Source organism: Loxodonta africana, chromosome 26, assembly GCF_030014295.1.
Source record: "Loxodonta africana isolate mLoxAfr1 chromosome 26, mLoxAfr1.hap2, whole genome shotgun sequence".
Lineage (NCBI taxonomy): Eukaryota > Metazoa > Chordata > Mammalia > Proboscidea > Elephantidae > Loxodonta > Loxodonta africana.
This window is the reverse complement of record NC_087367.1, coordinates 43,601,595-43,609,403: the sequence shown is the minus strand read 5'-3', so window position 1 is coordinate 43,609,403 and position 7,809 is coordinate 43,601,595. Positions and strand designations below refer to the sequence as shown.

Sequence of the window (7,809 nt, the reverse complement as noted above, 5' to 3'; positions counted from 1 at the left end):
CTTAGAAGAGAGAATGCTGAGACTTTGTTTCTGGACATGTAATCAGGAGGGACCAGTCCCTGGAGAAGGTCATCATACTTGATAGAGTGTCAGTGAAAAAGAGCAAGACCCTCAATGCCATGGATTGACACAGCGTCTACAACGATGTGCTCAAATATAGCAATGATTGTGAGAACTGCACAAGACCAGGTAGCGTTTTGTTCTGTTGTATGTAGTATTACTATGCATTGGATCCAACTCAACGGCACCTAATAAACAGGAAAAACAATAAATATACACATTGAAAGCAAATAGAAGGAAATATATTAAAGCATTCGCAGTAATTTTCTTTGAGTAGTAGAAATAAAGCAATCTTTTTTTTGTGGTTTTGTTTGTATTTTTTAAATTCCGTACAGCAAACTTATTTGTAATTAGAAAAAATATAGTTTTCTTAAACTTTTTAGGAAAAAATGAAAGCCCCTTCTAGAAATTCCCAAGGTACTCAAGGCTGTTCAAGATGGCCACACATACAAAGCACAGGAAGAAACATATCTGAATAAGACAGGTGGGGGAGAGTGCCTATTTTTTTGGGTTCTTCATCCTTAGCAATGCAAGACCAGGGAGGAGAGACACCTACATTGCTCACACCTGGGTATCACTAGCCAAAGGATCTCAGCTTGAATGACCTGGGCCTTTTCCTGTACTCTTTCTTTAACACAAAGGAAGACTTCTGCAGAGAACTTCACAGACTTGATAGCTTGGAGGTGCCCTATTAAATAAATATGTCCAAAAGAAGGAGGATCTGGGAGAGCTGCACACAGGGCACTGCTTTTGCATGGCATGAGTCACTTATCACCTCCCTGAAAGGCGTGTCTGTCTCTGACACTATCAGGGCTTGGGCAGGTTGTCAAAGATGCCTTGAATTGGGTGAGAAATATGTATTGATGAGTAGGATTGCTAGTCTCCTTTGTGGTTAACTTAATATTTGCCCCTATTTTTCTAAGTTTAAACCTAACTTTTATTTCTTTATATCGCCTTGACTTCCTCTCCATATAAAAGATCTACAACTAGATTTTTTAGTCCCCGTTTATTGTTTTAATGTTGTCTTCTTTTACATAATGGCCGTGCTGTTTCCCTGTTTTGAACATTTTTCTATCTTGGTTTATTTTTGTGATTTTCCTGTCTGGGTTGACATCTGTTTGCTCTGTCCTGTGTTCTAGTCGTGTTGATATCTGAGATTATTGATTTTCTAACCAGAGAACTCACTTTAGTATTTCTTGTAGTTTTGGTTTGGTTTTCATAAATTTCCTTAACTTCTGTTTTTCTGGCAATGTCCTAATTTTGCCTTCATATTTGAGAAACAGTTTTCTTGGATATATGATTCTTGGCTGGCAATTTTTTTCCTTTAATGCTTTATATAAGTCATCCCACTGTTTTCTTGCCTGCATGGTTTCTGCTGAGTTGCCTGAGCTTGTTCTTATTGACTCTCCTTTGTAGGTGACTTTTCATTTATCCACTCTTAAAATTCTTTCTTTGTCTTTGGCTTTGGCAAGTTTGCTTATAATATGTCTTGGTGACTTTCTTGTGAGACCTACTTTATGTGGATTTTGATGAGCATCCTTGATAGATACCTTCTCATCTTTCATGATATCAGAGAAGTGTTCTGCCAACAAATCTTCAACAATTCTCGCTGAATTTTCTGTTATCTCTCCCTGTTCTGGAACTCCAATCACTCGCAGGTTATTTCTCTTGATAGAGTCCCACATGATTCTTAGGGTTTCTTCCTTTATTTAAACTCTTTTACTTGATTTTTCTTTGACTATGTTGGTGCCAAGTGTTTTATCTTCAATCTCCCTAATTCTGCATTCCATTTCCTCAATTCTGTTCCTCTGACTTTCTATTGAGTTGCCTAATTCTGTAATTTTATCGTTAATCTTCTGAATTTCTGATTGCTGTCTCTCTATGGATTCTTGCAGCTTATTAAATTTTTCATTATGTTCTTAAATAACCTTTTTAATTCCTTTAACTGCTTTATCTGTGTGTTCCTTGGCTTGTTCTGCATTTTGCCTGATCTTGTTCCTGATATCTTGAACAGTTCTGTATATTAATCTTTTGTGTTCTAACTCTGGTAATTCCAGGGGGGTACCTTCATATTGAAGATTCCTTGATTCTTTGTTTTGAGAGCTTGTTGAAGCGATCATGGTCTGCTTCTTTATGTGATTTGATATTGACTAGTGTCTCTGAGCCATCTATAAGTTATTGTATTAATTTATTTTATGTTTGCTTACTGTATCATAGCTTCTTGTTTTTTTTTTTTTTTTTTGATGTGCGCAAATAGGCTGTTTGAGTGAGTTAGTTTGATTATTTTCACCTTTGAAGCACTAACATCCTTTCATCAGATGGTAAGAGCTGTTACCAGGTATACCAGCCTAGGAGTCCATTCACTTTTCTTGTATGGATTCAGCTCAGGTGTCCAGGTAGTTGGTCATCAAGTGTGTGGTACAGGCTCTGTCCTACAGTCTTAGATGGGCAGACATGATTAGTGTAGGTACAGGTATCTGGTTGCAGCAGTTGGCCATGCTCTGAACAATGCAGGGGGCTGACAACCATCTCCTGAGTGTCTGTGAGGAAAGCATGTCCTTGTTCCCAAGAGCACACAGGTGGGTGGGTTCTGCAACCAGACAACGGGCACCCAACACTTTTGTTTGTAAGTACTGGGAAGTGCCACTTATTCTCGGACGCTTGTCACAGGTGGCTAGGTGATGTGGGTGGAGGCACCAGTCCTTAGACCCGTGATGTGGGTAGGTGAGGACCCTCTTTAATAGGCAAAATGGTGTCAAATATCAAACAGTCACCTCTCCACCACACAGCTGGAACAGTTGCAGTCTGCCAACAAGGGCAGATTATCTTTTCTCCCAGTTGTTAACTTATCCCTTCTCCAAGGTCTGGAAAATGGCTCAGAGAGCACAGCAGGACCTCTCTCAGGCCCAGGGAAATTGACAGCCACTGAAGCCAGCTTGGGGGTCTGGGGGTACGGTAAAATAAATGTAAGTACTTAGCTTTTGCTGAGAGTGCCATTCTTCTCTGGTTCTGGAGGAGTGAGTAGGCTGTGCAGCTCAATGTCTCTCCCTGAGGAAACCACATCTGGAATGCTACTGCCAGCCCTGCTGTGGTCATTCCAGTAGTTCGTGCCTGAGAGCTCCCACCGAATCAGGTCCAGCACCTCCTCGTTGCTGCTGAACCACCTCTTCCTCCCCCAATGCTCAGTCCATTTTCTAACTTTGCCTTTGATGTTCAGGGCCCCCAGCTTGTCATATATATAATCGTTTCAGTTTTTTTTTTTTTTTGGTTTTTGTTGTAAGAGGGATCACTGGAAGCATCTGACTACTCCACCACCTTGGCCCTGTCTCAAAAAGTATGTATTGAATGGAGGTATATATATATATATATATATATATTTTTTTTTTTTTAAAGAAGACCCTCAGCAATTTGGGAAGTGAGAAGCCAGATCAAATTTGGAGTTCTGAAAAGGAGAGGGTTCCATTGTGGTGACCAGTATGAGGATTTACCTCATATATGATGTGATCCACAGATAAACTGCTAGGCTGAGGACCCTTTCTGTAAGAAGGTACCCATATTGCCTGGAGACAGCCAGAAAATGAGCCATCTATCTGCAGATTTTTGCTGAAGTTTCAAGACCAGTCTGGTGTCCTGTGCAAAATGCCAAGTACCACAAAACTCCTCAAAAATGAGAGAAGCTGTGAATAGAAATGTTCTCTTCAATAAAATAATAAATAATAGTAATTAATTACTATCTAATCCCATGAATTTAATTCCCTTCTCTCCAATTTTCCATTTCAATGGTTAAAAGAAAGAAAAGTAACAAGAAAAAAATCTCCATAGGGAAACACACATGATCTTTGAGGAAATTGCATAATTTTTATCAGTGATAGGACCAGATGGAAGAATCAGCTTCTGTTTTGACACAAATGAAGGGAAAACCTCCCTGGAAAATGAAATGAAGTGAGAGTCTCCAGAAGAATTTCCATCTCCAGATCCTCCAAGCTAGTAAGCCAATGGCTATCTTTCCATTCACAGCCATGTGGAAGGCGGGGTGCAATCAACTCTGAAAGAGATCACATTCTAGGGATGCAATGATTACACCCTAAAGAGTTCAAAGGAAGACACAGTTGGAAGATGTGTCATTCTACATTTATGCTATAAAAATTCAAAGTGTAAATTTAACATGATCAGATAATGAATTAGCATTTACATTTTCCTACATGCTTTAAGACCTGCATTTGTGGACATCATCAACAAAGCACTTTAAAAGCATTTGAAAGTCATTGGAAACAACTGTTCATAGGCAGCATCATGATCAACAATATAACCAGCATTAAAGAAAGGGTATCAGGGAACTGCAGAGTCAAGAATATATACATTGTTTCAATACAAATAGAATTTGAAGATTCATGGTACTGTGTGTAGTAGCAGAATCACTACCTTTTCCTCCTGGCGATACATATGAAATTATTTAGATACTGTGCATTTGACAATAAAGAACAGAAAAAAAAAAATTCTTGGACCTGAATGGGAAGCAATGGTGCCTGAACACTGCAGAGAATCTTCACCTGCACTGATTGGACAATAGCAAAAACATGCTTCTTAGTCATTATTCTAAATCTTCATTGACATCTTACTATACCACACATGGGCCCATGAATTTTATTATATAAATTTTCATCCCATAGTTTATGTAGACAATGTTTGCCAGGGTCCTGCACACTCTAAGGATAACCCTGGTGTTTTAGGTCAGGTTCCCTGGGAAACACAATCTGAGATGGAGATTTGCATTCAGGTGATTTAACGGAGAAGGCTCTTGGGAACAATACCAGTAAGGGTGTAAGGGAGTAAGTGAAACAGAAATGGAATGAGACACAGTTGCAACGTAGGGTTTAGACAACCCCCAAGGGAGCTCTGAAGAAAGGATGACTTTCAGAGATGTCCTAAATTGTGGCAAGCGGCCAGGACTTTATACCCCTGAATTGCACCCTGGCCCGGGGAAGGGGGTGTAACCTTAAGCAAGGGAAATACGTGGAAAGAGATTGAGGCATGACTTTCAGCAACAACTCCTCTAGCAGCTGAAGGAATGAGTGCCTTGGAACTGAAAAGGAAACTCTGGGCAGTGGTTCACAGCATTGCCTATAAAAAGCACCCAATGGAGGTAAATAAATATATCCCATAAAACTTAAAAATGATGTCTAAGCAAAAATAATTATAACATTTAATGTAAATTTAAAAGATAATTCTTAGAAAATACATAATAGGTAAAAATAAAAATTTAAAAATTAATCTAAAAAGCCAGATTATTCCAAGTGAATTTTGCATATGGTGGTGTCAAAGAAGAAGTATAGGTAAATGTGATACACCTCTTGCCCTACAAAGGAAGAAGTAAATGTTTTTAGAGAAACATAGTTTTTAAATTAAATCTCAGTAGAATAAAAATAAGTGTGAAATTTCCAAAATGCACTCCCCAAAAAGACCAAGGAAGGCTGAAGCAATGTTACAAAAACTAGGCAAAGAAAAACAAGGAAGCCTCTAAATAATGGAAATATAAAATGATAGAAGTAGAACAAAATACATCAGACATTAATTAAATATGCCAAAGTTAAGTAAGCTTGCCTATGCAAATGATTCTTTTGAACAAAGATAAACCTGAAACCAAATGACATAATAAATTTAAAATAAATTTAACATAAAATAAAGGGATGATTTGACTTCTTTCTCAAACAATACTGAAGTCTGGATAACTAGAGAAACCCTTCCAGTACAAAGTATGTAAAGTGTAGACTGATGTATTTTTTGTTGTTGATGTTAGGTGCCATGGAGTTGGTTCCCACTCATAGCAACCCTATGCATAACAGAATGAAGCACTGCCAGGTCCTGTACCACCCTCATGATCGTTGTTATGCTTGAGCCCATTATTGTAGCCACTTTGTCAATTCATCTTGTTAAGGGTCTTCCTCTTTTTCATTGACCCTCTACTTTACCAAGCATGATGCCCTTCTCCAGGGATTGGTCCCTTCTGCTAATGTGTCTAAAATACGTGAGATGAAGTCTCACCATCCTTGCTTCTAAGGAGCATTGCGGCAGTACTTCTTTCAAGACAGATTTGTTCATTCTTTTGGCAGTCCATGGTATATTCAATATTCTTTGCCAACACCACAGTTTGAAGGTGTCAATTCTTCAGTCTTCTTTATTCATTTCCCAGCTTTCACATTTATATGAGGCAATTGAAAACACCATGGTTTGGGGTGTACTTTTTAAAAACTTATAAATGCATGGTTGAGGAACATGACTTAACAACAAAATACACAAAGCAGCAGAACACTTCCATTAGCAAAAATCTGCAGGAAAATAAACAGACAAACTGAGGAATAATACTTGCAAAGACAGCAGACATTGGAATTATCAGAAACAGAATTTAAAATATATATTTTTAATATTCAAAGAAATAAAAGATATTGAAAGTGTGATGAATGGAAAAAGATCTTTAAATGTCCAGTTTGAAATACTACCAAGCAGATCTTCTAGAAATAAAAAATATAAATTATTTTAGAATTGCATAGTTGTTAAGTTGAAGGTTAGATATAGCTGAAGAGATAATTAATGAGCTAGATAGTACACATAAGATATTTCCCAAAATATGCACAAAGATAAGGAAAACATGAGAGTTTAATTTTTTTTTTTTTTTTAAAGGTTGTAGGTATCAAGTGAAAATTTCTGGCATCTTTCTAATTATAGTTTTAGATAGAGCTTAGAAAGATAATAAAGGAGAAGCATTATTTAAAGAATTAATGGCCGAGAATTTTGCAAAGTTGATAAAAGACACCAATCCTCCGATCCAGAAAGTCCAACAATTCCCAACAGGATGAAGTATTAGACATTTAGAAAATTTTAATATAACTTCAGAACAAAGACAGAAAGATGATATTAAAAGCAGCCAGACAGAAAAGATAGATTATCTATAGGAGAATGGTAGCTGACTCTCAAGAAGCCAAGAGAAAAAAAGAAAGAAACCTATGCCATAATATTTTCAAAGTTCCGGTAGTAAATGAGTGTCAGTTAAGGGTCATTATACTCAGTTGAACTATCTTTCAGGTACAAGAGTTAAATTAAACCATTTTGAGACAAACACTAAAGAAAATAATTTACTACCAACAAACATTCATGAGAGAATTTTTTAAATAATTTTTATTGTGTTTTAAGTGAAAGTTTACAAATCAAGTCAGTCTCTCACACAAAAACCCATATACACCTTGCTAAAAAAATCCCAATTACTCTCCCCCTAATGAGACAGCCCACTCTCTCCCTCCACTCTCTCTTTTCGTGTCTATTTCTCCAGCTCCTAAACCCCTCCACCCTCTCATCTCCCCTCCAGGCAGAAGACGCCAACATAGTCTCAAAATATGGAACACTTCATGAATTCGCATGTCATCCTTGCTCAGGGGCCATGCTAATCTTCTCTGCTGAAGCAAGCACTCATGAGAGAATTTTTAAAGGAAATACTTCAAGAAGAAAGAAAATGATCACAGAAGGAAGATCTGAGATGCCAGAAAGATAGGTGAACAAAGAAATGGTAAACCTGGGACTAAATATAATCAAATATTGTCTTAAAAATAATAATGATGTTTAAAATAGTGAATTAAAAATTAGAATTAAAAACACTGAACCACAATAGATATACACAGGGGTTATCAAGGTAAAATGTTATAAACTATGTATTGTTCAGGATACAAATAAAGATACAATAAATGATTTAGTCTAAAG

At 37.2% G+C, this 7,809-nt stretch overlaps 1 pseudogene; it reads right to left on the bottom strand.

Moving 5' to 3' along the window:
* Nucleotides 1–7,442: 7,442 nt before the first annotated feature.
* On the bottom strand, nucleotides 7,443–7,511 carry LOC111747641 (U6 spliceosomal RNA; annotated as a pseudogene).
* Between the last annotated feature and the right edge of the window lie 298 nt (nucleotides 7,512–7,809).